The sequence below is a fragment of the Eublepharis macularius genome, chromosome 10 (genome assembly GCF_028583425.1).
Source record: "Eublepharis macularius isolate TG4126 chromosome 10, MPM_Emac_v1.0, whole genome shotgun sequence".
In the NCBI taxonomy this organism is placed as follows: Eukaryota; Metazoa; Chordata; class Lepidosauria; order Squamata; family Eublepharidae; genus Eublepharis; species Eublepharis macularius.
Genome location: NC_072799.1, coordinates 23042110 through 23069802, shown reverse-complemented (window position 1 = coordinate 23069802; position 27693 = coordinate 23042110). Strand labels below are relative to the sequence as shown.

General features: G+C 42.9%; 1 protein-coding gene across 2 annotated transcripts in view; it reads right to left on the bottom strand.

The window, feature by feature from the left end:
* The window catches only part of GRID2 (glutamate ionotropic receptor delta type subunit 2), a 1267968-nt gene that overhangs the window by 105728 nt on the left and 1134547 nt on the right, over positions 1 to 27693 (bottom strand). The gene's annotated exons all lie outside the window — the stretch shown is intronic.

Here is a 27693-nt window from a genome sequence, read left to right as displayed (position 1 = left end):
CGGCCACAGCAGCAGCGGTGAGAGCAGTCTGCTCTTGCCACCGTCACCGGCTCTCTCTGCCGCCATTTCCACTGCCGCCTGCTCTCACAGCGCGGGAGTGCGCCCTGCACCTGGGGGTGCACCGCACCACCCGGGGAGGGGGCGCCCCAGGGAGAACACCCCACTGGCGGCCAGGTAAGTGGGCATGGGGGGAAAGGGTGGGATCAGGGGATCCCTCGACTCAGGTGGGGGGATGGCAACTCTAGCCACCTATGATCTTGCAAACTTACAGCTGGCATTTTTTAAAAAAAGTTGCAATGTGTGCGTAAATGTACACATTTCCTCTATGATTTGGTATTTTTTAACCCCCAATCTTCCCTTCCACATTTCTGAGGGAGTAGAGGGATGGAAAATCTCCCCTAGCCCCACTGAGAGGATTTTTAATATCTGAACTCTGGGATCCAATTCAGAACGAGATGTATAGATGAGCCAACATGCTACTTAGCATTCTGTAAGGCGGGGAGATAATGTAGATGTGTGAAGGGCAGTTGGAATGGGGTGAAGAGCATCAGTTGGGCAATAAGGGATGATGAGAAGCTGATGCAGTAATCAGGGATAATAACATAGAAAAAATGGCAGAGCGACTGAGTTGGTAATGGAAATATCTACTTTGGGGGAAGTAGAATGGAATGAAAGAAAGCAGAATGGAAGAAATAGTGTAGAAGAAGACACTGAGAGTGAAAGGAAGAAGTGGTTTGAAAGAAAAAGGACAAATTAATTTGAAGTATTGAAAGGAAAAAAGGCCTCAGCTACTGAAGACAGTTGTCGGGCAGCGTAACAAGATATTTTGGAAATTATCATTAGATCGAATTCTTGCCTGGTAGCAACTTCAATCACCAAGCAGTAACACAGGGCATTTTCTACTCAGATACAAAAGAGCAGTGTTTACTTTTAGCTTAATTTGTTATAGGTATTTGATCTGAAAATGGTTGTTTTAACTTATTTCTTTGACTGAAAAGGCGAACCATTGAGTCGTAACCATCTTCTACCAGCCACATGGCATGAAGTGGTATAGTGGCAAGAGATACGGGATGGATTTGGGCAATCTTGGCTCAAGTCCTCTGTGAGCCACAATGCACATGTCCAGATCGAGCCTCATGAAGATAAAATGCTCCTGGAAAGCAGGGAGGAATACAAATAAGACAAGTGAATGTGAAACTTCCTTTAGATTTCTCTTATCGTAGAATCCTTTGATCTCTTACAAGAATTCCCCATACAAGAACTCCTTCCATGAAAGGACATGGAAGACGTACATGATAAGTACGTCTTACGGCAATCAATATATTAAAAAGGCAGCAAGAGTCACGCAGCTCCTTGTTGATTCTGTATGTAGTCATTTCACTTGCTCTACCAGCAGGTGTCACCCTTGATCTCACCATCCTTGCATCAAACTCAGGGCTATGCTGCAAAACAGAGATTAACAGGAAAGATACCTTCATAAACTCAGGCACTTTCTTAAGAAGAAAGGGCAGGAAACAAAATTCCTTTTCCATTCCTTTTTAAATTGTACCCCCAAAGAAATGAACAATCATTTATGTCAAAGTAGAGAAGATAGGGGGACAAGGAAGTCTCGGGGGGTGGGGGGTGGAATGACACACTGGAGATGATTTTGCCGGCAGTTTTCAACTTGTGTTCCAGGGAACTCTCCAGAAAGGGAACACAGGTGGTTCATTGTGAAGACCAGTTATGGCACATGCGTCTCTGAAAGAACTTACTGATTCTTGGAAAGCACACCCACAGAAGAACGTCATTTGTGCTTCTGGGCAAAGGTGTGCAGAAGATTAACGACAATACACCAATAGATTCCCAGCCAGTTTCTCGTGTACCTGCTAATTGCGGTGATTCTAGCAAAAGAATAGTCCATGTGGATCACAGTCTTATTCAGCTGGGCTCTTTTTTCAGCAAAAGTAAACTACTACTACTACCAAAAGTATTACTGAAACACACTCTAATTATGTTCCAGCACTGCTCACTGTACATAGAACTACAGTGAGGACTAACAGACCTGGCAGGTGCCCTCAGTCATTTCCTCCTTCATCATTTCCTGGAATCAATACCTCTAGCACATTTTTATCCCACCCTTCCACTAAAGAGTTCAGGGCTGGGTGACAAAGTTCTTCCTTCCCACTTTTGTTCTCTGTGACAACTCTAAGTAAGTAAGACTGTGTGAGAGTAAATGGCCCATATGCACCCCCAAACATCATGGCAGAGGGAGGAATTGAATCCAGGTCTCCACAGTTCTAGTTCAACACCCTAACTACTAAACCATGCTGGCTTGTCCATACCTTACAGTGATGTAATGTCATAGACCCTATTCTATAGCTGCCCATGGCCACTGCAATTGCCCAGCAGCTACTTTTACTGGTTTCTGTATTGAGAAACAATGCGTTGACAATGGAAGTGCCTTCCAGAATGATACTGTCTGGTTACACTACTGAGTGTTGAGAACAGTTTCTTTTTATGGGTCAATGGTTGCCGTTCCCTTGGTGGGTGTGTGGATCCTCCGCTCCCAGCCTTCTCCCTCCGTCACCACTCGCCTAGCTGGTGGGGGGAACGGTGTGGGAACGGGCCTCCCAGGGAGCTCCCAGCCTGGTGCAACGACATCACTCCTAGGAGTGACATTATCATGTAGGCCCTGGGCCGATTCGGCCTGTTTTGGGGCCCAAATCAGTATGGTGTGAAGCTCAGGAGCACTTCTGGGGCCTGCGCAACGATGTCACTCGTGGAAGTGATGTCATCACTCTGGGCTGGGAGCGCGTGCTTGATTTGTGCATTCAAGAAAATGATATATAAGCGCGGAGTCCCTCCCTCCCGCTGGAAGGATAAGGGGACCTGGCAAACCCTATATGGGTAGCAGCCAGCCAGTTTTTCTGTTCAGTCTTGCCCAGTTCTCTGTACTTTATCCCACATTAGTTTTGTGCACACAGATCCCTAGCACAGCCTTTCTGGGTGGTCAACAGGGACCCCTTCTCCTTTTTTTCTAGAGGGTAAATTCTAAGGCTTTGCACCTTGTTGAGGTCCCTCCCCCTCCCAAACCCCACCCTCCTCAGGCTCCACCCCCAAATCTGCAGGAATGTTACCACTCAGGAATGTTCCAACCTTATCATAGCATAAAATGTTTCAAACAATTTTTCAGCTGTTTCTCAAATACAGAGATAGGCTCAATAGGAATGTGCAGGATTTCTTACATCCGAGGGCTTCTACCCTATGCTTAGTGTCTATGCAGTGCTACAGAAGCCTACGCTCACAACAGCAATAAAATTCAGTTTTCAGAAGGGTGTTTTTAGTGCCAAATCAAAAGAAGACTAAACTATTTTCATGCTCTTCTGTTTTCTGGCTCCTGGGACGTTTGGATTTAGGAGATTTAATTCTGAGAATTTCTTTGCGTTTACAGTTTTGTCTCACTCTTAATGTTACCAGCTTATCTTTCATTTAAACTCCCTCCCTGTAGGTGTTAGTTTTCATCATGGATACTGATACTCTCCTTAGTGGTGCTTTGTAACCACTTACAGGAATGTATCCCTTATTTTTGCCATTTCATATTTACCTGCTTGTTTTTCAAACATTTACAGTTTGCCACATGTATAACTGATGTGGGGAATCACAGCATGTCACAATGATATCTCTCATTTTAAAAAGTTTGTGTTGTTGTTTTATGTCATGCACTTTTTCTCATTAGCAGGCAACGTTGTGCAACACTAACAGCGCCATTCTTACACAGAGTTAAACCCTTCCGAGTCCAGTGACTTCAACAGACTTAAAAAGGGTATAACTCTGCTTAGGATTTCATTGCAAGTAATGCCAAGCGACACAGGAAACATAACTGTTTCCTGTATTTTTATTGCCTAAATTCCAGCATGTGATAGTCAGCTGTTATGTGGATATGCCACATGAGGCAATCCACTGATGCTTACATTTAGAGCAGAAAGATAGATTTAAATTTAGAGCTTCTTTTGGATCAACCCACCCAAGGCTCCTTTTTCCTGCTCCACCACTGTGTTACCTACTGAATCCCCTTCCATCCGCTATGATTGTTTGATGAACTTCTATGTAGGAGGCAATATGCTTCTTAACCAGGGCTTTTTTTCTGGGAAAAGAGGTGGTGGAACTCAGTGGGTTGCCATCGGAGAAAATGGTCACATGGCTGGTGGCCCCGCCCCCTGATCTCCAGACAGAGGGGAGTTTAGATTGCCCTCTGTGCCGCTGAACAGCGTGGAGGGCACTCTAAACTCCCCTCTGTCTGGAGATCAGGGGGCAGGGCCACCAGCCATGTGACCATTTTCAAGAGGTTCTGGAACTCTGTTCCACTGCATTCCTGCTGAAAAAAAAGCCCTGTTCTTAACAGCAGATGCTAGGGGAAATAATAAGGGAATGCCATTGCACTCATGCCTTGCTTGTAAGCTGGCCACCCTTGCAAAGGGAGTGCTGGAATCGATGGAGACAAATTACTCCCCCAAGGCTACAAACTGAGTACAAGATAGAAATAAAGTTGATATACATACCTGACTTCTTCAAATTCATCTACCGACATCCATCATATTCCCTCAAACATTAATTTCCCTCCTATATCCTTCCTAGATCCCACAAAATTTCCTTCTGCTACTTCCCATCAATCTTTAACTTCACTACATGACCACCCCAAATCATTTTCCCTTCCAAAAATTAATTTCCCACTAGATTTTTTCTGCTTCCAGCTCAATTTTGTTCCCAAAATTTCCCTTTGATGCCTCCATATTCCCTCCTTTTCCCGTCACTTCACTCACACAGACCTGCCTGAGTTTGTGAATGGAGCAATAAACAACCTCTCAGAAGGATGGCAGGCAGATCCATGCCTCAGAGCATCTACAGAGCCACAGCTGCTAGGTAAAACAGTCCAAGTCTACCTCACAACCCAAATTATTCCCCCACCACCAACATCTCTGCCTATCCTTTTCTGATCGTGGCAGCAAATCCCCTGCATCTAACTTGAAAAGGTTAGGCTTGGATAAAGTGGAAAATTTTAAGGGTTTAATGAGCAGCAGCTGCTGTCTATAAAACTGCCATCTATGTCCAAGCACTGACCTGCTTCCGTTCACTTACTCCCTTCTCCACAAATTACGGTGCGAGTTACTGCCGTTGTCTATGGGGCAGATCCTGAGAAAAACATGCAACCTCCTTGGTGCGCTGGCACCAGCACTGTGGTCTTTCCGCTTCTGTATGATGTTTCAACCACTATTCAGGAAGCGGGGAAATTACCCCCCCAAAATCAATGCCCATTGATTTTTACTTGACTGTTTGGCCTTTAAAACGACACTTAAACGGATGTGCAAACTGATGGGACGCCAGGGCAGCGCACAATATCTAGCTCTTTCACTACCTAACTAGGGAAACTGTAACTGAGAGATACAGAAAGCCAGAACACACTTATGGATCCTGAGAAGCTGGATCTTTGTTTTGTTGAAAAAAATTAGCTTTAAAAATATTGACCGATAAACACGGTAGCACCTGCTTTAAAGACCCAGCAATTCCTGTCTTAGAGATTGGATGTGCTCAAGCCAGAATGGCACTTTTTCATACATAACAATGTGAGAAGTCAATGAAGCAAAAGGAATGGATGAGTAGAATTTAATCAGACTACCTAGCCTCCAATCCCATGAATACATATTGTATTAATGAAGAGTACTGATTCCCAGGACAAGATCCTCTGGGAATTACCAGAAATCATAACGAAGATTTTATATGCTAACAGCCAAGTGGCCTGGATCCATAGACACTTAAATCCATGGACTGGGGCCATTTGCACAGAAGTAAGATTTTCCTACAAGCTTGCGGGTACCCCCAAGCTTTGCAGGAACAACCTAACACTTTTTTTAAAAATGGAGGGGGGGGGCTTTTAAAAAACACAGGAACTGCTGTCTGCACTTGTACAGCTACAGCCCTCTGTGGAAATGAGGCTCCCCTTATCATTCCTGGCCTTGGGAGGAGGGAGCCACTGCTGCTTGCAATGCTACGGAAGGCAGGAGGGGAGAAATTCACCTACCAATGGGAAGGAAGGCAAGTGGCCAGGAAGGAGGCCCAAGGGTTGTCACCACCCCCACCAGGTCAGTGCAGCGGCAGGGGTGGCCGAGTTTGCTGCTGCAGCCATGAACCTGCAAGGTGGTTGGGAGAGTCATGGCTGCTGCTGTAGCAAAACTGGAGGCAGGCAAGCAGCGAGGGGTGAGGGACGACACTGCTACGGCAAAACTGGGGTCAGTTAGGCTGGGGGGAGTCACAGCAGCAAAGCTAGAGGTGCCTGGGCTGAAGAGGGAGGATGGAATCCCCCCCCCCATAATTCTCATGGATCACTGCTTGTAATCTTCTGTTTGCTAACTGATATGCAATAAACAATTATCCAGTGTGATACTCACAATCTTACTTTTATTTTTTTAAAAAAGTTAATTACACTTTTTTCATACACAGAGTGAATTTCTAAACTGCATTCATAACTATAGTGGGTCTTTCCTCTGCTTGAAGTATACATTTGTATTAATTTATTCAGCATTTATGCTGTTTAATCTACTGTTTTATCAGACAGTTTCAATATACTGAGCCTAGCATAAGGTTTTTCCCTTACTCAGGAGCACCAGTATTTAATAATAACAATCAAGGCAGTTCGTTCTGACAAATGTGTGTCAGAAAAAGACTGCTGTGACTTTGAAATATTGAAAGTGACTGATAACATAATGTGCAAAGCAGAATAAATGCATACAAATGGAAGTTTTAGCTGTGCCGTCAAAGTACCAACTACATACAGTGTCTGGCCCCTGCACTGAAAGCACTGTGTGTGAGTGCTTACAATGGCAAATTACTAAATGCACTCGGTAAAGTGTTTTTTTTATGAATAAAGCAGCATGCATATGTTTGCCTTGCCAGTTCATCTCTCTCTCTCTCTCTCTCTCTCTCTCTCTCTCTCTCTCTCACACTCACCAACCCCCTGAACTCCCTGGAATTCACAATGCAGAATGGAGTTAGCTTCAAGCAAAAAGAGGGAGAGTTGAAAAGTGCTCAGTTTAATAAAATACTACAAAAAACAGACACACCAAGGTATCAATTTTCATTAGGGATAAAACTGTATTGGGGAAATAGGGAACAAGAGAGCAGAAGGTCTTGTATTGAATGTAGGTCTTGTATTGAATGTAGGTCTTGTATTGAATGCTTGCCATCAGAACTTAAGAAGAGCTCTGTTGGATCAAACCAGTGGCCCATCTAGTACTTAAGGAATGCCTACTCTCATATAAACTCACTCAACTACTCTGGTCATCTTCAGAAGCTTGCTTTGGGTGTCCCTGCCATCTCAGTCTACACAGATGGCAACCCAAGAAAGAGCCTTGTTGGTTGTGTTGCCAAAACTTTGGAATTCCCTCCCCAGGAAGACTCACCTGTCTCCCTCTACAGTTGTTTCCCACCGACAGGTGAAGACTTTTTTGTTTGGTTTGGTGTTCCCTCAGTAACTCTTATTAGCCATTCTCCCTGTACCTGTGTCTATGTATCTTTTTGTTTTATTTAAATATTTTGTTGTATTTTAAATGCTGCTTTAATGGTTTAAATGTTTGCTACGTTGGGGACACTGAGTTGGGTGGAAAGGCAGTGTGGAAGTAGTTTAAATAAATAAATAAATACTCCAACATCTTGTTTCACACAGTTGCCCTGAAGGGCCAAGAAACAGGGCACAGAAGTCAAATGTTGCCTCCTAGCACTAGGTTTCAGAGGTTGACTGCCTCTGAATATGGAGGTTACCTTTAATAACCATGGCTAGTAGCCATGGATGGACCTAGGCCATTTCCACACATCCTAAAAAGAGCGCCCCACACACCGCACACTGGCGACTTTTGTGCAAGATTTCTGATGTCTCCGATTCCAAAATGGATGTGGGCAGTTTCACGGTGCTGCAAAAACAGAAGCAAAACTGCCTTCATGTTTTGGAAATAGAGAGGTCAGAAATCCTGTGCAAAAGCCACCAGCGTTCGGCGAGTGGGACGCTCTTTTTAGGACATGTGGAAATGGCTCTATTCTCCTTCTGAATAACCCCTTTTAAAGCCACCTGCGCTACCTCCAGTGGCAATGAATTCCACAATTTAATTATTCCTTGAGTAAAGAACTATTTCTCTAGTTAAAGATGATCAGATACCTGGCACTGGGAATGCCAGGAGACCCCAGAAACTGCTTGAGACCCCAGAAACAGCTCTCTAGGGTCTCAGGAGCAGAATGGTCTTTCATAGCACCTGCTGTCTGAGATCTGGAGTTTGAACATGGGACCTTCTACATGCAAACAATGCGCTCTACTCTCTCTGCTCTTAGACAACGCTGAGCTGGATGGGCCAACTGTCTAAATCAGCAGGAGGCAGCTTAACACATTCGCTTGGTTAGTCAGAGCAGAAACAAAATCTGGCATCTTTTTGAAAGCTAACATTTCAGCTTGAGATGCAGATTGCCACATGTAGAGTCAAGATAAGAGAATCGCCCAACTAAAACTTCCTTTCAGCTTAATATAATATTTGTATTTAACCAGTCTCATAAAACTCACCAGAATGGGTTCTGCTCATATTCTTACTTCACGCCACTCTGACCCCAATGTGTACAGATTTATTTGAAGACGCGCTTTTCTTAAATACTACTCAGCACTTCACTCAGATTCAATAAGACTCCCATTTTAATCACTTGCCCCAAAGATAAACATCTCTATATAGAAGAGGATGTTACAGGCAAATGTCAGGGAAGAGCTCGTTTCTAAGATTAATATTTTGATAGCAATGTGCAAGTGAGAAATGCAAAGAAAACAACAGCTTTGGAAACTAAGCTATTGTAGACTTGTTCTTTCAACCCTGAACAGCCATGCAGGATAATTTTAATAACTGACCTGATTTGACAAGACCTGGGGAGGGGGCAGGGAGGGGAATGGAGTTGAATATTTCTGGAGTGGGCGTGGGATCCTGGTTGTGTGATTGCTTCATCACTAGATCCAGCTTTACCTCAAAGTCACATTTTAATGCTTTGGTTTGATAGCCCAGACTAGCCCAAGCTCATTAGAGCTTGCAAGCCATGCAGAGTGGGCCATGCTTGGTACTAGGATGGGAGACCACCAGGGTTGCTATGCAGAGGAAGGCAATAGCAAACCACCTCTATTCGCTTTAAAAACCCTTTGAGGGGTTGTCATAAGTCAGTTGCCACTTGACAGCACTTAATTATGATGTTCATTTCAAATACTCTTCCAGAAGCCTCCAGAGTCACACAGTAAAAGTGCAGTCAAGCAATTTCATCAAACCATTTCACCTACATCTAGTCAACACATGCTTTGCCACATGATAATTGTGGAAGAGCAAGATTCGAGTACAGTAGCTCCTCAAAGAGCAACAAAATTTCGGGAGTATAAGCTTTCAAGAGTCAAAGCTCCCTTTGTCAGATACCTGACCAACACAGCTACTCATCTGAAACTATAATAAGTATAAGAGAAGTTGGGTTGTGAGAATCAAGATCATATAACTTTAAATCTCCCTCTGCTGTGGGATACCAGGCAGTCAGTGCTTCTCATTTTTTCCCCTGCACTCTTTCCTTTCCCACAAGCAAAACTGTCACTAGATGTGGACAACAAGACGAGGAAGGAAACAGGTAGGAGAATTTGTAGCAGACTTCTTTATCTCTGCAGTTCAGTGGTTGTCAAGATACATGAGCTGCATCTTAGTGTGTGTATAAAGTGCTACCTAGACACAGTTAACTTATGGTGATCCCATTGAGTTTTCAAGGGGTGATTTGCCATTGCCTGCCTCAGTGTAGCAACCTCGGAATTTCTTTCAATGCACACTAGAGATGGGCACGAATTAAAATACAAACCAAAGTTCGTCACGAATCTGGCTGTTTTTTGGTTTGCAAACCAGTGGTTTGTTGGAGCTCATTTCTGACGAATCACAATGAACCGTTATGATTTTTAGAGCAGTTCATATGCTTTGTTTTATGGTTCGTCACAGCAGACAGTCTGGCGCCAATCAATCTATTACCAAGGCAACAGGGGGGGTGGGCTTTCTGCAGACATTCTACATTCCCAGAAGTGATGACTCAACAAACCAAACAAACTGGTTCACGAACCAGACAAGTTCATGGCAGTTCATGGTTCGTGATATGCGACGAACCACGAACCGCAACAAACCACAATTTTTTCTGGTTTGTGTTCTCCTTTAATACACACATTCACAGTGAAGATAGTTTGTCCCCTGCAAAACTATCATGTCCCCCTTCCACCAGCTTCAAATACATGAAATATATTATTTTCAGGCACTTGGATATCCTTCCTTTGAATCACTGGCAATATTGTGTGCCTCTGGAGGCAAAATACAGCACTTAACATGGTAAGGCTTGTACAGCCTAAGGCAAAAGAAACAGTTTACTAGTTAAATGAGCAAGAAACAATTTTTCAGCGAAATGTGTACTGGCAGTTTTAACACATGCAGAATAGACAAGACGTTTCCTTGCAGTAGTTCAAATGTGATCAGTGTATGTATGTGTCTGTGGAATCTACCTAAATAGCCTTTTCTGCCGTTATTTTTTCTTTCTCTGTGAATGAAAAATTAATTCTGAAATGAGGGGTTGTTAACATTGCTGTGGAGTGCCCTGAAACCTGATGAGTAGTTTGTACAATAGCGGTGCAGCTGCTGAGTTGAGAAGGAAAGCCTCATAGGTACATAAATTAGCTTCAGCTCTACCACAGCCTCTTTTTTAACATGGAGAGCCAAGCTACAAGTGACTTTTTTCACGTGGAGAACACTTGATTGTTTTTGCAAGTTTTCCTGGGAACTGAAGTCCGAGTGTCCTTCCCCTCTCTGTTAGAATCGCTGCCTGAAGAGCCAGAGAAAGCCAGCGGCAGCAGCAGCTTTTGCAAATCGTTTCTCCAGTCACAAACCTGCTGGACAAGAGGGCTCTCAACGATCGTTTGGGGGCGAGCAGCTGCTACTTTCTCCCTGGGCATCCTGTTCCCCAGGAGCTTCACTGACATGGCAGCTTTCTCCAGAGCAGCAGGCTTGTGACTGGAGGAACGATTTGCAAATGCTGCTGCCACCACCAGCTTTCTCTGGCTCTTCAGGCAGCGATTCTAATAGAGAGGGGAAGGACACTCGGACTTCAGTTCCCAGGAAAAACTTGCAAAAACAATCAAGTGTTCTTCACGTGAAAAAAGACACTTGTAGCTTGGCTCGTAGACTTTGGGTTTTCTATGCTTTGGCCTTGAATTTTCCGACTGACAGATTCATGGAGGATAAATCTATCGAATCTCCACCTTCAGAGACAAGATTCAAGTCCAGTTGTACTTTCAGAGGCAGTCAGCTTCTGAATACCAGTGCCAGGAAGCAACATCAGGAGAAGTCCTTGGCCTCTCTGCCCTGTAGTTGGCCCTCCAGAGTAACTAGTTGGCCACGATGTAAGACAGGATGCCGGGCGAGATGGACCACTGGTCTGATCCAGCAGAGCTCTTCTTATGTTCTAACGGCACCTCAGTTCCAAACTATCATTTATTTCTGGTATACTAATCCGAGGCATCACTTCAACCAAACTCTTGAATCATGCCAGATGACAAACTGGAGTTGAGATTTCCCTGCCGCCGTCATCCCACATGAATTAAAGTTATTTTCAATGAAATCCTATGCACAGTTACTCTGTCTAAGGCTATTAAAATCAATCGGCCAGCATAGGATTTCACTGTCCGGTGCTTCTCATGTTTCTTGTGCACTTTATGCAGTCTGGCTTTTGAGAATATTTTAAAAATACTGCCATCAATGGATTTACATAGAAAATCCTGTATAACTCTGCTTAGGGTTGCACTATAAAAGACATTAGGGGACTGGAAAGTCAAGGTATGTCTGGAAACATTGATCTCAAGTTTGGAACATAATAATAACAACAATAATAATAACATTTGATTTATATACCACCTTTCAGGACAACTTAATGCCCACTCAGAGCGGTTTACAAAGTATGTTATCATTATCCCCACAACAATCACGCATCCTGTGAGGTGGGTGGGGCTGAGAGAGCTCCAGAGAGCTGTAACTAGCCCAAGGTCACCCAGCTGGCTTCAAGTGGAGGAGTAGGGAATCAAACCCAGCTCTCCAGATTAGAGTCCTGCATTCTTAACCACTACACCAAACTAGACAAAAGAATGATGGTAGCTTAGGATACTAGTACAAAAACATGGGTGAATACAACATGGTGGACACAGCCTGGAGGGAGTACAAGATCTTCAGAGGGTAGGAATTGTTATCTCAAAACCACAAGGATCAAATAATAGTCCCATTCTCAGTTACCAGCAACAAAAAACACAAATTTGAACTAAACTATACATAAAAAGGAAAGTATTTGTTTTGGCTAGCATCATACAATATAACTGCAGAAACAGAGCTAGAACGGTTCAATTGAGTCATCTAGCATTTCTTCAAGACAAGGAACTTCATATTGTACTTAAAACTATGTCCTATTCTGTGAGAGTTCCTGGCATCAGAATTTTTCCTAGGCTTGGTTGCTTGCTTAAGTTATCTAGAATTATTGGACTGGGGGGCATCTGCTCCCTATAAGTGGCATAGATAGTGGAAATTGACTTGTGGTCAGGAAGATTGTTAGATAGATGTCCTTCAATCAGGCTAGAAAATTAGACTTTGCAGCCATTTTATCCCTTTCAGCCCTTGGATTCTATGATCCAACTTAGGGCCTGTTAGCATTTTATTGATCTGACACATGTAGTTTAGGGAATACTGCCTGGTGTATCTTTTACATTTACTGGAAAAGACAAAGATGGAGTTTCTTGCTCTGCATCACTTATTCTCCCAGTGTTTTGTGACTGCAAGAAGCAACCGGAGAGCTCTGCAGAGATAACTTCTCTTTGCTTGCTCTTTTGGCAATTTGTTCCATTATTTATGGTTTGCTGTGCGTAAGCACCAGCCTTCAGAGGGCCACAACTTTCTATTAACAAGTTCTCAAAAAGCCCTGCAAATTGGCCAGCTTACTCTCACCCCTCACTCTATCTTTGATCACAATAGTTAAGGATGAAGGGTCCAATTACACCATCACATTTATTCCCTTGGAAAGGTCAGATGCACTTTCAGCCTCTTCAATAAGGCTACAAATGGAGTTGTATTCTTTTTAAACAGACACATTTTCCGTAGTATCAAGGAAAGAAAAGCAAGTTTTAGAAATGGATACACTCAGCTTTTTTTTTTCTATTTTAAGCTTTTGTATTTTAGTGATTCACTATAACTTTTTAACACTCCTGACTGTCAGATGGGGGCAGAGGGAATCCCCAACAGGAGAGGATTGTGAACTGTAAGGCTCAAAAGAAGAATACATACATGGTGGTGGAAATGGAATATGGCATGAATTATGGTTTATATTTGCCCGAGAGATAAGCTAAATTGAAAGAGGGATTTCTAGACTGAACCAGCAAGGCTGAGAAATTTGAATTCTTCATTAGCGGGCAAGCCCTTTTCTCAGTGCTCATGTTCTACAGGGTTGCTATAAGGATGTTTGGTGGGGGAGGGTGCTGTCAAGTCATAGCTGACTTATGGCGACCCTTGGTGGAGTTTTCTTGGCAAAAGACTAACAGAGGGGGCTTGTCATTGTCTGCCTCTGCAACCTTGACTTCTTTGGAGGTCTCCCATCCAATTACTAACCAAGGCCAACCCTGCAGTTGCTTCTGAGATCTGATGAGATTGTGCTTGCCTGGGTCAAGGCAATACACGCATACCGTACCTATTTATCTGTCATGGGATATAGCCATTCTGAGATGACTATGTTTATTGGGGGGTCGGTTAAATGAAGATATCTTTATATTTATTCATTTATTTATTGCCTGCCTTTCTAATTGAGACTCAAGGCAGATATGAGACGCATGAGAGAAGAAAGGCTGTTTTCCTCTAAAATGCACTGCACTAGCTGGATTACATGGGACAAGGTTCAGAAATCAAACCTTAAAAAAGAAGTGATTTTCCTTTCTGAGCAAAACTGTTCAAGTTCCTCTCCCCGTCCCTGCTCTTCCCTTTCCATCCTGCAATCCACCCTACAAATCCCAGCAGCCTTCCTGCCTATCTTGGCTCATGAATATGAGATCTGAAGCTTTTAATCTGAATGTTCCTTAAGACAGAGTTGGAACTTGGGCTCCATTTGGGAACACTTAACAAAATAACACAAAAATCACTTTATTGCTTTGCAAGGAATACTGAAGCTCTTTGAACCATTTAACTGGAGTCATCGCAAGAGCTTTTTTTCTTCATCTCAGGGTTTTAAGATTGCAGTTGTGCAGTGGGCACAATTAGATATAACGGTGGGGGTGGAGGGGTAAATAGGGGAAAGTGTACTCAACGATGCTATATAGGCATCAAAAGGCAGATAAGGCACAAAGGAAGCTTCTTTAACCAGAGGGAGCTAAAGAAGCTTTCCAGCAAGGGGAAAGCTGAGAGATCTCTGAGAGATCTCTGTCTTTTGGTGCTACACCTCTGAAGATGCCAGCCACAGCTGCTGGCGAAACGTCAGGAACTACAATGCCAAGACCACGGCAATACAGCCCGGAAAACCCACAACAACCATCGTTCTCCGGCCGTGAAAGCCTTCGACAATACAAGGGGAAAGCTATTAGAAGGTAGAGGTATTCATCTGTGTTAGACAAGCTGAACATACTCCACCAACTATGTAATATGCTCCTCCACCTCCAGTAGTCAACAATTCCATTTCTGCAGCCAAAGGCAGTCTGATAAAGTGGAGGTTTTTTTTTTTTTTTTTTTTTTTTTATAAAGTGGAGGTTTAAGGGATCTGTGGTGGGCTGCCATGAACAGCCCCTTGGGCTGCATTCAGCTTGCTGGGTTACAGGTTGTAGAGGCACGTTCTACACAGAGGTTTCCATCTATTAGTTTGCCTTCTTAACTTAAAAGTGCCATTCCACTATGCTAAATCAGTAGTTTACAGAATTAGTATTATTTCTGGTGGTGGTGGAGACTGCTGTCAAGCCACAGCTGACTTATGGTGACCCCTGGTGGGGCTTTCTTGGCAAGAGACTTAACAGAGGTGATTTGCCATTGCTGGCCTCTACAACCTTGGTCTTCCTTGGAGGTTTCCCATCCAATTACTAACCAAGGCCAATCCTCCTTAGCTTCCAAGATCTGACGAGATCAGGCTTGCCTGGGCTATCCAAGTCAGGACACTATTTCTGGCACTATATTATAATATAGTCTTCATGTTTTCCTTGTGCATCAAATATAATGGAGCTATTCAAATATATGGAGCTATTCAAACATTATGGAGTTATTCAAATGTCCAGGCCTGCCTGAACATTTAAATAACTAGCTCTGTTTGTTTTTGCTAACTGTTGCTGTTTCTGGTTATTTCAGGCTTAGTTCTAAATAATGGGGTACCCTGTGCATCTATTTTGATCTTATTTGTTAACATTAGAGGTAAGTAAAAAGACGTATGCAGTTTTCTACCAACATGTTTGTCTCTCTATGTTTGTGTGTTTGTTTAAAAATCTCAAACCAGTGACTCTGTTAACAGAATGAAGTGGGAACAGAAGGATTCCAATTATGTTTGAGGACATAAGGCCAGTAACCTCTCAAATCTATGAAATTTCTCTTATTCCTCTTCTATGCCTTTAAGGCTATTTGTGGTGTGAATCATAAAGCAGACCGGAAGATCCTGAGCCTGTTAATGGAGACTGGAGAGACGTGAATAAGATCTGAAGTCCTTTGTGTCGCCTTATCCTTGACCTCGCAATAGATGGCAAATGAACAGAAATGCTCAGTTACTGCTATAGGAGATATAGGCTAACCGTGATATAATTCTGATTAAACCCACTATTATTTTGTTAGATACAGTTTGGTGTAGTGGTTAAGAGCTCAGGACTCTAATCTGGAGAGCTGGGTTTGATTCCTCACTCTTCCACTTGAAGCCAGCTGGGTGACCTTGGGCTAGTCACGGCTAGACATGGGCATGAACCAAAAAAATTTAATGACTCTGCGATTCGTGGTTCGGTGCCGACGACGATCCCGAAGTCGCGAACCGCAATGAACATTTTCCGTTGCCGAACCGGTTCACGGTTCGCGGTTCGCAATGCATTGAGCAACGCAGGAGGTCTGTGTTTGGCTGTCAGAGCTGCCTATCAGGGTTTGCAGGGATGAGATTGGAGTGCCCATGGCTACAGAACACCCCATTCCCCCTCCCTCCCCGGGTGTCTTCTCCCAACTTGTAACCACTTTGCAGCTCCGTGGTTGGAAGGAAGACCTGCCGATCAAGGTAAGCTGGGCTTCCATTCGGGTTTCCAGGGTGACAGAAGGAGCGCAGACAGAGTTCAGGCATTCCCCCAGCTTCATTGCCAGGGGAATTGATTGCTGGCTCCTGACTGTCTGGCTTCCCGAACTGCGGCCGAACACACCGAACCAGGCTTCTTCCGAACGCAGGTTCATTGGATGAGGACAATCACGAACCGCCGGATCGCGATCGCCAATTTCGTGGATTTTTGAAGTTTGTAATGCGGTTCATGTCCATCTCTAGTCATGGCTCTCTAGAGTTCTCTCAGCCCCACCCACCTCACAGGGTGATTTGTTGTGGGGATAATAGTAACATACTTTGTAAACCGCTCTGAGTGGGTGTTAAGTCATCCTGAAGGGTGGTATAAAAATCGAATGTTATTATTATTGTTATTATTAAGGGGTGCAGTAGTGGTTTTAAGACTGAGGATGGAACAGCAACCTTAATATGTATCACATGCTAATTCCCTCTGAATCATGACATTAACTGCTTGAGACTCTCCTGTAGAGTGCAACATTTTTGAAATGTCTTAACGGACCAAAAGAGAAGAATTCTAGAATATCCTAAGATCGGCCAAGAATGGAGGGTGAGGGAGCAGCATGGGCAGCAGTATTTTTCTATGGATAGAAAAACTCATGGTTAACTATACAATGAAGCTATCAGGAAGGATATATCGTGGTCTGCCTGCGCCCCACATAAGCTAAGCTGCTCTGATGTAATAGAATTTTTGTGAACGTTCTGTTCTGTGAGAGAAACAACAGGTCAGTGTGACTGAGTCTAAATTTTTATATGATGGTGGTGGAAAATGTTGTCATAGCCAACTTATGGTGACCCCAGTGGGGTTTTCATGGCAACAGACTGACACAGGTGATTTGCTTTTGCTGGCCTCTGCAAGCCTAGTCTTTCTTGGAGGTCTCCCATCCAATTACTAACGAAGGCTGACTCTGCATAGTTTTCAATACCTGATGACATCTGGCTTGACTGGGCTATCCAGGGCCGTTTTCACACGTCTTGCCGGTTCTGGTATGTTGCGCAAAGCTCCTGCAGGGACAGCATCTTCCTGGTGCGATTTCCCGGTTCTTATGCGAAATCGCGCCTGGAAGACACTGTCCTTGTGAGAGCTTTGCGCGACATACCAGAGCTGGTAAGACATGTGAAAATGGCCCAGGTCAGGGCAAACTTTTATATAGGATATAGATTATGTGCCATATGGGCAAGCATAATAGTTTGATGGATTTCTGAAGAGGTAAAGAGAGAGAGAGAGGTAGGGTGGAGGAAGTGAACAAAATAAGTGATATGAGGTTGGGGAAATACGACTCACAAGTTTTTACAACTTTATGACAGCTTTGTTGATGCTCTTTTTGGAAAATTTCTTCCACTCTTCTTCACATTTCTTCTGTATTCATATTTTTAGATTTCATGCCAAACAGAAATATATATATACTAAGTTCTAAATTATGCATTCTCTGTTGTCAGTGCAGAAAAAAAGATGTTTATGTTTGATAAGAAAATTGTAGCATGTAGTTCAACTCCACTCCACCTCACCCCACAAATATCTGGGTATTTTCCTACATAAGAAAAAAACAAAGCCCTCCTCTTTTGGTCCCAATAGCTTCAAATTTCCCAGAAGTTTTACAACTCTAGTAAGCAAAGGGCTTCACATACTCAAACGGATTAAAACAAAGGCAGGAGAGGCAATGAATGAAAGAGCAAAGGACCATATAGAAATAAAGGTTTGGGAAAAAACCTTGCACAAGGGGTAAAAAGCTCTGGGGGTTGGATCCAACTAGCTTTTTTTACTCTATTCCCCAGTTTACTGCAGCCCCATCTCACCTAGCTGTTGTCCATTCAGTCCCTGATTCCCAGAATAGCCTTTTTGGTGGTCATGGAGAAGCTGGAGGTCTCATTGGTATGAAATGAGAAAATGAACTGAAAAGCTGAATAGGAAGAGAATCCAGAACATTGAAAGGAGGTCAGAAGTAGGATGGCGGAGTAAGGATAAATAGTCATTGGACTAGGAAGCAAAGACCTGGCAGAATGATGGCACAAGGATACAGAGGAGGGACGTGAGTAAAGAAGATAGGAAGTTGATGGGGAAGTTGATGAATTGGAGGAGGGAAGGAGAAGTTGCTCTGCTAGAGACTAAGGAAAAGTAGTGGGTGAAATAAGATGTTTGAGAAGCAGGGGTTGGAGAATGCAACTTTTGGACATGTGAAGATTTTTTTCGTGCCTCACTGAAAGCTAAACTACACAAAATGAATTACACGAGGACTCTCAAGTGAAGGGAGACAAATGTTAGCTGAAAAGCATAGTTTGAATTTCACCTCTCTCTACAGAGCTGGCATAGATCTCTTCTCAGAGGGTTTGCTAATATTTATTTATTTATTTAATTTATAGGTGGTTGTTGTGGATTTTCTGGGCTGTATAGCCGTGGTCTTGGCATTGTAGTTCCTGACGTTTCGCCAGCAGCTGTGACTGGTATCTTCTGTAGAGAGAGGTGAGATCTCTGAGAGATCTCTCTTTTAGTGCTACACCTCTGAAGATGCCAGTCACAGCTGCTGGCGAAACATCAGGAACTACAATGCCAAGACCACGGCTATATGCCCGGAAAATCCATAACAACCATCCTTCTCCAGCCGTGAAAGCCTTCGACAATACATATCTAAGCAGAGGCTCAAAGCGGATTTACAACGTAATACGTAAACAAAACAGTTAAAAACATTGATAGCAGTCATAAAATACAATATTGGACATAACAGGTAGCAGGTAATTGACAGAGCCTTCAGGGAGGCAAAGAGGAAATTAACAAACCCTCTGAGAAGTGATCTTTGCCAGCTCTGTAGAGAGAGGTGAAATTCAAACTACATTTCCCAGCTAACATTGCATCTCCCTTTATTTGAGCGTCCTTGTGTAATTTGTCTCATGTAGTTTAGCTCTGAAACTTACAATGCAGTTCTAAATTCACTGAGATCCATGGGCATAGACAGATGTAAGTGATTAGGACTGCAATGTTAGAAACTTTAGCTGACTTAACCTTAAAACCATGCTGATAACAAGATCTTTATGACTTTGAAAATGCCAAGGAGCACCTCTTTGAGATAAGGATCCTATTGCCTATTTGAACAGTCGTCTCTGCAAATATATGTTTTTAACTTTTCAAGGGCATCAGAAATCTGCATTTTGGGAATAAAAATATATATAATAATTTGGCTTAACGATGCAAAGGCAGCAATTCACGGCTTGCAGCAATGCTCTGACTGATTTTAACTGACTGGGGCTGTGCCAGAAGCTTTTAGGTTATTTCACCCCTTACCGCTCAATAACTTCACCATCTTAATCATGGAAGTCTTTACTCTTTTACGACAGTCCAGTTAAAGAGGTGATGGACTCTCTCTCTCTGTCTTCCTCTGAGAGGGTGTTAAAGTATTTTCAGTATGGACATCACTCAAGCATCACTAAGTCCTGCCTAAATTACATTAAGACAGTAATGGAAAGTGATGTGAAACTGGGTATAATTAAAAAAAATAAATCACACAGGAGAAGTACTTTGGTTGGAAAAACTTTGAGGTGCACTCTGATGAACTCTGTTGGCATGTCTATTTAAGAAACACATTAAGCCCAGCCCAAATTAGCCTAACTGATGGAGAAACTTAATGGTTATACTGAGGAGGAGAAAGGGAAATGCCAGGAGGAGTCTATGACTCATTTGGATACTCTTAAAGAGATCAGGAAAATTCACAGAGCAGACATTTGCTATTAACTCCTCTCCAAAGGGGTAGTTTTGCATCTTCTGCTTCTCTGCACAGTTTAATGAATAACACAAGAAGCACATTCCATGTGTCCAAAAGTTATCACTGTTTCATTTCACTTCAAGATCACAGTATGTAACTCTCGGCAACACAGAATGTAAAGACATATCTGTTATCTGAGGTATATGGTTATAAACGTTGCTTTCTTTTTTCTCTGTTCATTGTGAATCCTTTTTCTTTTGAACAACTCATTTCCTTCTCTGAGAGGGCTCAGTACCTCCTCCACATCTGTTGTATTAGTTTAGAACACCACTCAGGATGTATTTCTCTTTTCAGTTTACTGCAAAGGGTGCATCTATGTCAGCACTTGCTAACATAATCCTACTTCCCTGTCCTGCAGAGTATGAAGTATTGTGCAGAAAAAGGAACCCCACCCTTCTACTAGGGCTTGCCCAGAAAATACAGGTGGCCAAGGTTTAAAATTCCAGTGACTTGCCCTCCCATACTCAACAACTAACCACTCCCAAACACAAAGGATTTCAGAAATTAGACCAAAATGGTAGGCAGCCACATTGGTCCAGAGAAGAAAGTTGGGAAAAAACAGCAGAACAGTTATGCATAAGGTCACCAGCTCTATACTGGGAAATTCCTGGAAATTTTGGGGTAGTGCTGAGGGAGGGCAGAGGGGATAGAGCTCAGCAGGGAAGTACTGCCATGAAGTCCACCCTCTAATGCTGCCATTTACTCCAAGGAAACTTACATCTGAACTCTGGAAATCATTCTGGGAAAACTCCAGCCCCACCTGAAGGTTTGCAACCCTAGTTGTGCAATGCCTTTTGACTCGGACCAACCAAAATTATTCAGAAGTAAACTGTGAAAACAGTCACCAGAGACCTCTCTAGAACAAGCTAGAAATGAATAGGGAATGAACAGGAGACCCTTTTCTTTAAAATAAGGACTTTCCATTATGCCTCACTAGTCCACTCCGTCTCCCACTCTTCAGCCTTTGATAACACCTCAACTCCATCACCAGGTCACAGTTAGGGATGCCTCTGCCTACATGGCTCCACAAACGTGGGCCTAGCTTTTGAGTTCTTGCTACATGGAAGGTAAGAACAGTGCAATATTTAGCCTCAGCCTTTTCATTCATAGCTCTGTATTTATGGCACTGAATTACAAATTGAATAGCTCCCTTTGGCCTCTTATGCTGCTTTAACAACAATCACACATTCACATAGATTCCCCCCCCCCGACCGTATATGCCTCGGTCAGCGATTAATTATTCGAATATTGCCATGTTATTGGCTGTTTTCTCTCTATTTTAATCCATCCTGTTTCCAAATCATTGTTTGCTACATGGTCTTGAGTACTGTAACTGAAAGGCAAATGATAAATGTTAAATTTAAAGACGCAAACAAACCAATATAATCACTTCAGTCCACATGCAGAATGGAGGCACTACGTGGCTCCTGCTCTCTTCCTTGCCTGTGGTTTAGACAGGATGGAATGGCAGGGAAATGCAGGCTAAAGAATAGTACAATGTGTACTACGGGGACAGGGCAGGCGGAGGGAATCCTTGAGTGCATCTGATGTGGATGCAATACCCAATAGTGCTCCTGTTGGTGCCCTGATTGACCTTTGGAATAAGAAAAGACCCAGGTGGTTGACATGATCACTCCCAGGTACCCTCTCTCAAGTGTTAGAGCAAGACGTGGGCATGGGCTGGGAAAAAAACACGGGCCGTGGCGTTTCACAGACCATAAACTTTTCATGGTCCAGCGCTGGTTCACGAACCGACTGGTTCGTTGGTCCAGCCAGCACCGGGAGTATTTTAATCCTCCCTTGCTCCTGCTGACTGGCAAGCGCGCCTTTCAGCTGGAGCAAGAGGGGGATTTAAATGTTAAATTCCATTGTTTATGGAAATATCCTTGATACTGTATGGAAATGTACTTGATATAGATTGTACTAATCTCATACTGTATAATCTGTCTCAGTGAGAAAGGTGGACTATAAATGACATAAACAAACAAACAAACAAAGCACTCCTGGTGCTGCTTGCCAGTGGGGCAGGGAGGCTTTAATGGACAGCGGACCAACAGACCGGCAAAAAGTCCATGGGGTCCATGGAAAACAGGCCACGACCCACTGGTTCACAAATGCTGAACTGGCCCGGTCTGTGTTAAATTTTGGTCCGTTTTCCGGCCCATGCCCACCTCTAGTTACAGCCCTGGTAGCCTTTTGGTTTCCTGAAAGGCTGTGGGTGATGGAAACACGGCAGATAGCTGGAGCAACAGTGAAGGAAGACTCAGGATGAATCTGATAAGACACAGGCAAAACCTCATTTTAAAGTTTACTCTGTGGCGGTGATGGCGGCAAAGAAACAACACCTTCCTGCCACCATTGTGTCTGCACAGTGCAAGCCAGTGGAACTCTTCCAGGTGGTCACAGCTCTGCAGGAGGCGTGGACTACTTGGTAGCCTGCTGTGACTATTTTGCTCAGCACTTGGCAAATAAAATCTCTTGTGTCCATTCCGACAATAATCACTGCCACAGCAGGAAAACCAATGCTTAAAAAATATAAAATGGGCCAGTCAGCAAAAATCATTACAAAATAATATATGGGCCAGCTGGTAAAACAACTTATGGGTGGGGAAAACTCAGATAAAAGGGTTGGGGGGGGGGTGTAAAAATGTCTTAATTTGGTGCCAAAAGTACAGCAGAGTAATTGCCAGGCAAACTTCCAGGTGGAAAACATGCCACTACTGAAAAAGTCCTATCTCTGGCTGCCTCCCACCTTATTTCCATGGCGCACACAACCAGTCTTGAGCTAAAGATCTTAATGTTTTAAAGGCAATAATGATCTCTTTGATGTTCCAGCTATTTTGCCATCCTTCAAGGCCCTTGTAGCTGCCTCATGCAGATTTTAAAACCATGAAGCTTATAGCCTGCTATTTCATAAAAGCCATATGCTACCAGCCCTCATTCCCCTCACTTAAACATGCTTACTTTGGGTGGGGGAGAGAGAATGAAACACCAACAGATTTCAAATGGATCCCCCACCGCATTAATACATTTGAAATATTCATGTGAACACTTGCTAATTCCACCAGCATTTTTTTATCTCCTTCCCTACTTAGAATGCAAAATGCTGCAATTCAGCTTTCCTGTTAGAATGGCAAAGGATGATTTCAAAAACCCACATGAGAGCAGTCATGGAAAAGTGTGCCCAGGGAGCTATGAAAAATCTCTCTCATGAGTGTGCTTTCTGTTGATGCATCTGTTTGTTGAACTGCTCTCTCGTTTCTGAACAGTAACATTCCTCTTGGTCCTCCCCTGCACCCATGGCCCTCCATCCCTTACGACTCAGTCTTCAGTACTGATCATCTAATTATTTTCTCATTAATGCTAAAATCTCTCTTTTCCTTCTCTCCCATCTCTAGAGATGTTGCAAACATCTGCTCATCCAGATACGAAGCCTGCCACCAGGCTGATGTGCCTAGGTGCAACTTAAAAATCTCCACATTAAAAGTTGCTTCCTATTTTGTATTTAGGAAATGATTCCCACATAAATACAACCGCAGTTTCATGTTATGATTGACACTTCCGTGTATGATTCATAATAACTTCTGCCTTTAAACATAAGTCTGTGAGTAAGGAACATGAAATATTGGGTTCTTGCTGCTGAGCATCTTGTGATTTTGTCCAAATGGGTTTTTTTAATAAAGTGACATGATGCACATGTATTTTATATAATCATTTCCTGCCTGTTTCATGCAGCGGACCTCAGCCATTCCATCTCTAGGACTCTATCCAGACATGTTTTTTGTTGACTTTGTTTATACCCTGTTTTGGGTCCCAACTGAAGAGAAAGAAGTGGTATAAGTGAAGTAAATACACACACACACAGTTTTTTCTGCTCAGTTGTGGCCCTGTAGGACAGATCTTTCTCATTACACTGGTAAAAGTGAATAGAGGCTGTTGCCAGATTGAGGCATATTCACTGAGGTGCTGCCATTATGACAGAGGCATAAAGAAAAGCCAGCCCAGTAAATATACAATTCTCCTATGTCTTGGATACTTAGCAAGAGAGAGGTGTGGTTGGGGGGGGGGGATTACAACACAGAAACACACTGTTCATCAACACCTTCCCCCAATCTAGACCTCTGCAGAAGCAGATTAATGATGTACCCAAAGTTCATAATTCTGTTTGTACCATCCACATGCACTACAAATTGATCACAAATACCTCAGGGGAATCCTCTTCCCACTCAGAATGTAAGACAAGAGTCTGCACATGTGCATTCAGGCTCTATGGGGTAAAAACATGATCAATGAGGGCAAATTTTTGAAAAGCTAAATAAATTGCCCACCCACCAACTGAAATTGTTTATGCTTTCAAATATGTCTTATTTTGTCAAAAATTTGAAGACAAAAATATCACTACTTGGGCACCAAAGTGCAAAAGGTCTCTCTCAATCAGATTTCTAAAGTTTAATTTAACCTTGCCATTTCCATCTTCTCTATGTTTCATCTTTCCCAGTTTCAGACAGGCTCATAGCTGTACATGAGAATGTGCAATTTCCTTTGCGCCTGTCACTTGACAGCAAAAGCCTCAAATTCTTTCCCTCAAGTTGAGCGAAGTTATTATGAGTATCTTGTATTGCTTCAAGAGAATTTCCTCTTTCCTGCCAGACAACCCAGTGAGGTGTGTGAAGTCGCTTATATCCTTCCTTAATCAAAGTAATAGCTCTGGCTTTTAAGGGATACTCCATTCAAATTTTCATTTCCACTACGGATGGAAACCACAGAGCGATAACAGCTTCTTTTCAGATTGGACGGTGTTCATTCTTTTCTCTCACTATCATTTTTATTCTCCCAGCTAGGGGATCCTCCATCCTAGGGGGAAATCCTGAATATTCAAACGGAGATATAATTCTAGTAGGAACTAATTCTGTAGGTGTTACAGTTGATGCTTACTAAACATGGGGCTAATGTCCTGTTTTTCTGTCTTGAAATAAATATATGTATGACTCCTCTAAAATGATTTTAACCATTAACTCTTGGATTGCTTAGTATTTGATAGCAGACAGTAGAGGAAACCTGTATTTTGCTTCTTGTCATGTTTTTCGTTATTTGTACATTTTTTCTGCTATTAAGACAATGCAAATTCTGATTTTATTCTGCAACTGACTTTGTAATTTTGCGCCTAGTGTGGCTGCTGGGATTGATTTGAAGTGATATTTAACCCATATAATACTGAGATTCTTGTTACTAAGGAAAGTTTGGGGTGTCCCCAATGGCTTATTAATGGACGTCAGAAATTTTAGCAATCTTACCAAGGTATCAAGAAGTTTGGACTGTGTTGGGGAGTGGTAGAAGGGGCAGAAAGCAAGAAATAGTTTTGTATGTCCCCCGTCCTCAATACCTTTCAGAACAATTCTGTGTAGAAAATCCATAAATATGGTGCCCAAAATGTGGTTCTTGCCACTCTCATAAAGGAACCGCCCCACCCCCTTATATAATTGGAACAAGAGATACTAGGAAAGTAGACGAGTGTCTCAATTAAAAGAAGCAGAACCCAGAGAAGCACGTAAAAATGAAGCTCATGCATGCTGTACTGAAGCTGTGTGGCTTCTTTACAGGGATGAGGGAACAGGAGTGTGAGTGAGGAAGAGCAGCTGCAGCGCCTGAGGTTTCCCCTGTGAGCAAGTGACAGTGTAGGCTGCAGATTGCAGACCTCCTCCCTCTCACTTTCTCTGGCACTCTTTTGGGAAGTGGCATTACTGTGTGTGTCTGTGTCTATAACAACGACAACAACGATGTGCTTATGTCTTGCCCTTCTGGACGGTACAGAGTTCATGACAGTAGTGGGAGTTGAGCCAGCAGAGTGCTGGCTCAGAGCCCAGCCACTTAACCACTATGCTACAGCAGCTCTGTGTTTGTGTCTTTGTCTGTACCTTGGCAGGTCTGGCTGGCTGCCCTGGTACTGGCCTGCCAGGTTAGTTTAGATTCTCTGGTGTGACATTGGTTCTGTTGGGCTTGCTGCAATGGCCCATGGTTTTGCTGGGATTCTCTGGTTTGATGCTGGTTCTGTTGGGCATGGTAGTCCTGTTTGCATTTTCAGGCTTTTGGCCAGTGGTTACTCTTGTGTGTTTGGCTATTGGCTTCTTCGGCCCAAAGAAGGCATGTAATTTGTTTCCCCCCATAATAAACAATGGCGAGAAGAAAGGTGTCTGGGGGCATCTTGTTCAGAGGCTTGTAGAATGATAGCCCTTGATCCAATTTTCTTGAAACATGGAAGGTCATTAGTGGGCAGCCAGGACTAAGTTCCCCGCAACTGTGGTATCATTTGTATGAAAAACAGCCACTCCACCCCCCACCCAACCCCCGAGAGAGTCCCTGCATAGGAATAATAGACTCCAAAAATTCTGGAATTCACCCCCCCCCCTCCCAACTCTAATCTGAATCTTGAATCTGTACTGGGGACTCGAATAATCCTGAATACTGGTATGTTCCTAGAATACACTTCCAAAAAACACCAAATTATTTCAATCCCTAACTGCAGATTTCAGGTTAGACCCAATACATCAAACAACTTCTCACCTTGTCTGTAAGAACTAATACAATGAATATCCCCAGCACCAAGTACTATGAAACCAGGAATCCAGTATAAAAAGCCACAAACCTACAGCTACCAGAGGTGAAAAAGGACAAGAATAGAACTTAATTTAAAAACTCATTTGACAAATTTATGAATGAAGATAAAATTAACAAAGATAGATGATGTATCTGTTTATTTTTTTAAGAAACCCACAGCTAGAAATGATCCACAGAGACTACATTACATCAGTGGTGCCCTGAACTTCTACACTTTTCCCAAACAAAAAGAGTGATGCAGAATTTCTTGGAATGCCCAGACAACTTCAACGATTTTGGTATATATGTGCCCCGAACAGAATTAAGCCAGTTGTATATCCCAATTATGTGTACTGTGTCTGAGTTCAACCAGAGCAGCCTTTTGTCCCTCTCTTCAGGCCACATCAAATGATCATTGGACTAACTCCCCCAATATACCTAAGTCTGGAATTTTATAGGGATTTTGTCGGTCTCGCTCACCCTGTCTTCTTTAATTTGTTCTATTCTTGTTCTGAGATGAAGGTGGATATTATTCTTCTAAGCTATTTTTTGTTTTATTGTCATAGCAGATGATAATGCAGTATAGATGATAATGCAATGGTGTTTGCATTTTTTTCTTATTTTCTTAGGAGACCTCTTTTGACAGATAATGACACACAACTACTTCAAAATATCTGCTGTATTAAGCCCCATGTTAGACTACATGAATGGCCCTCTGGCCTGAGAAAATTTATATTCTATTCTTTTATTTTAGCACAAGTTCTATATGAAAATTCTACACTGTGAAACAAACCAGTTTCAGAGTTACTGTTTATATCATTTGCTTTCTTCATATAGTAAGTATCATATTTCTGTTTATAGAATCTTCCAAAATTTGCACACACATGACATGCTATAAAAATGGCAGATATAAGCAGAGGGGTTTTGTGCTACTGGAAACAAGGTGGATGCCTCATTGTCAGCACACCTCTCTGCAAACTTT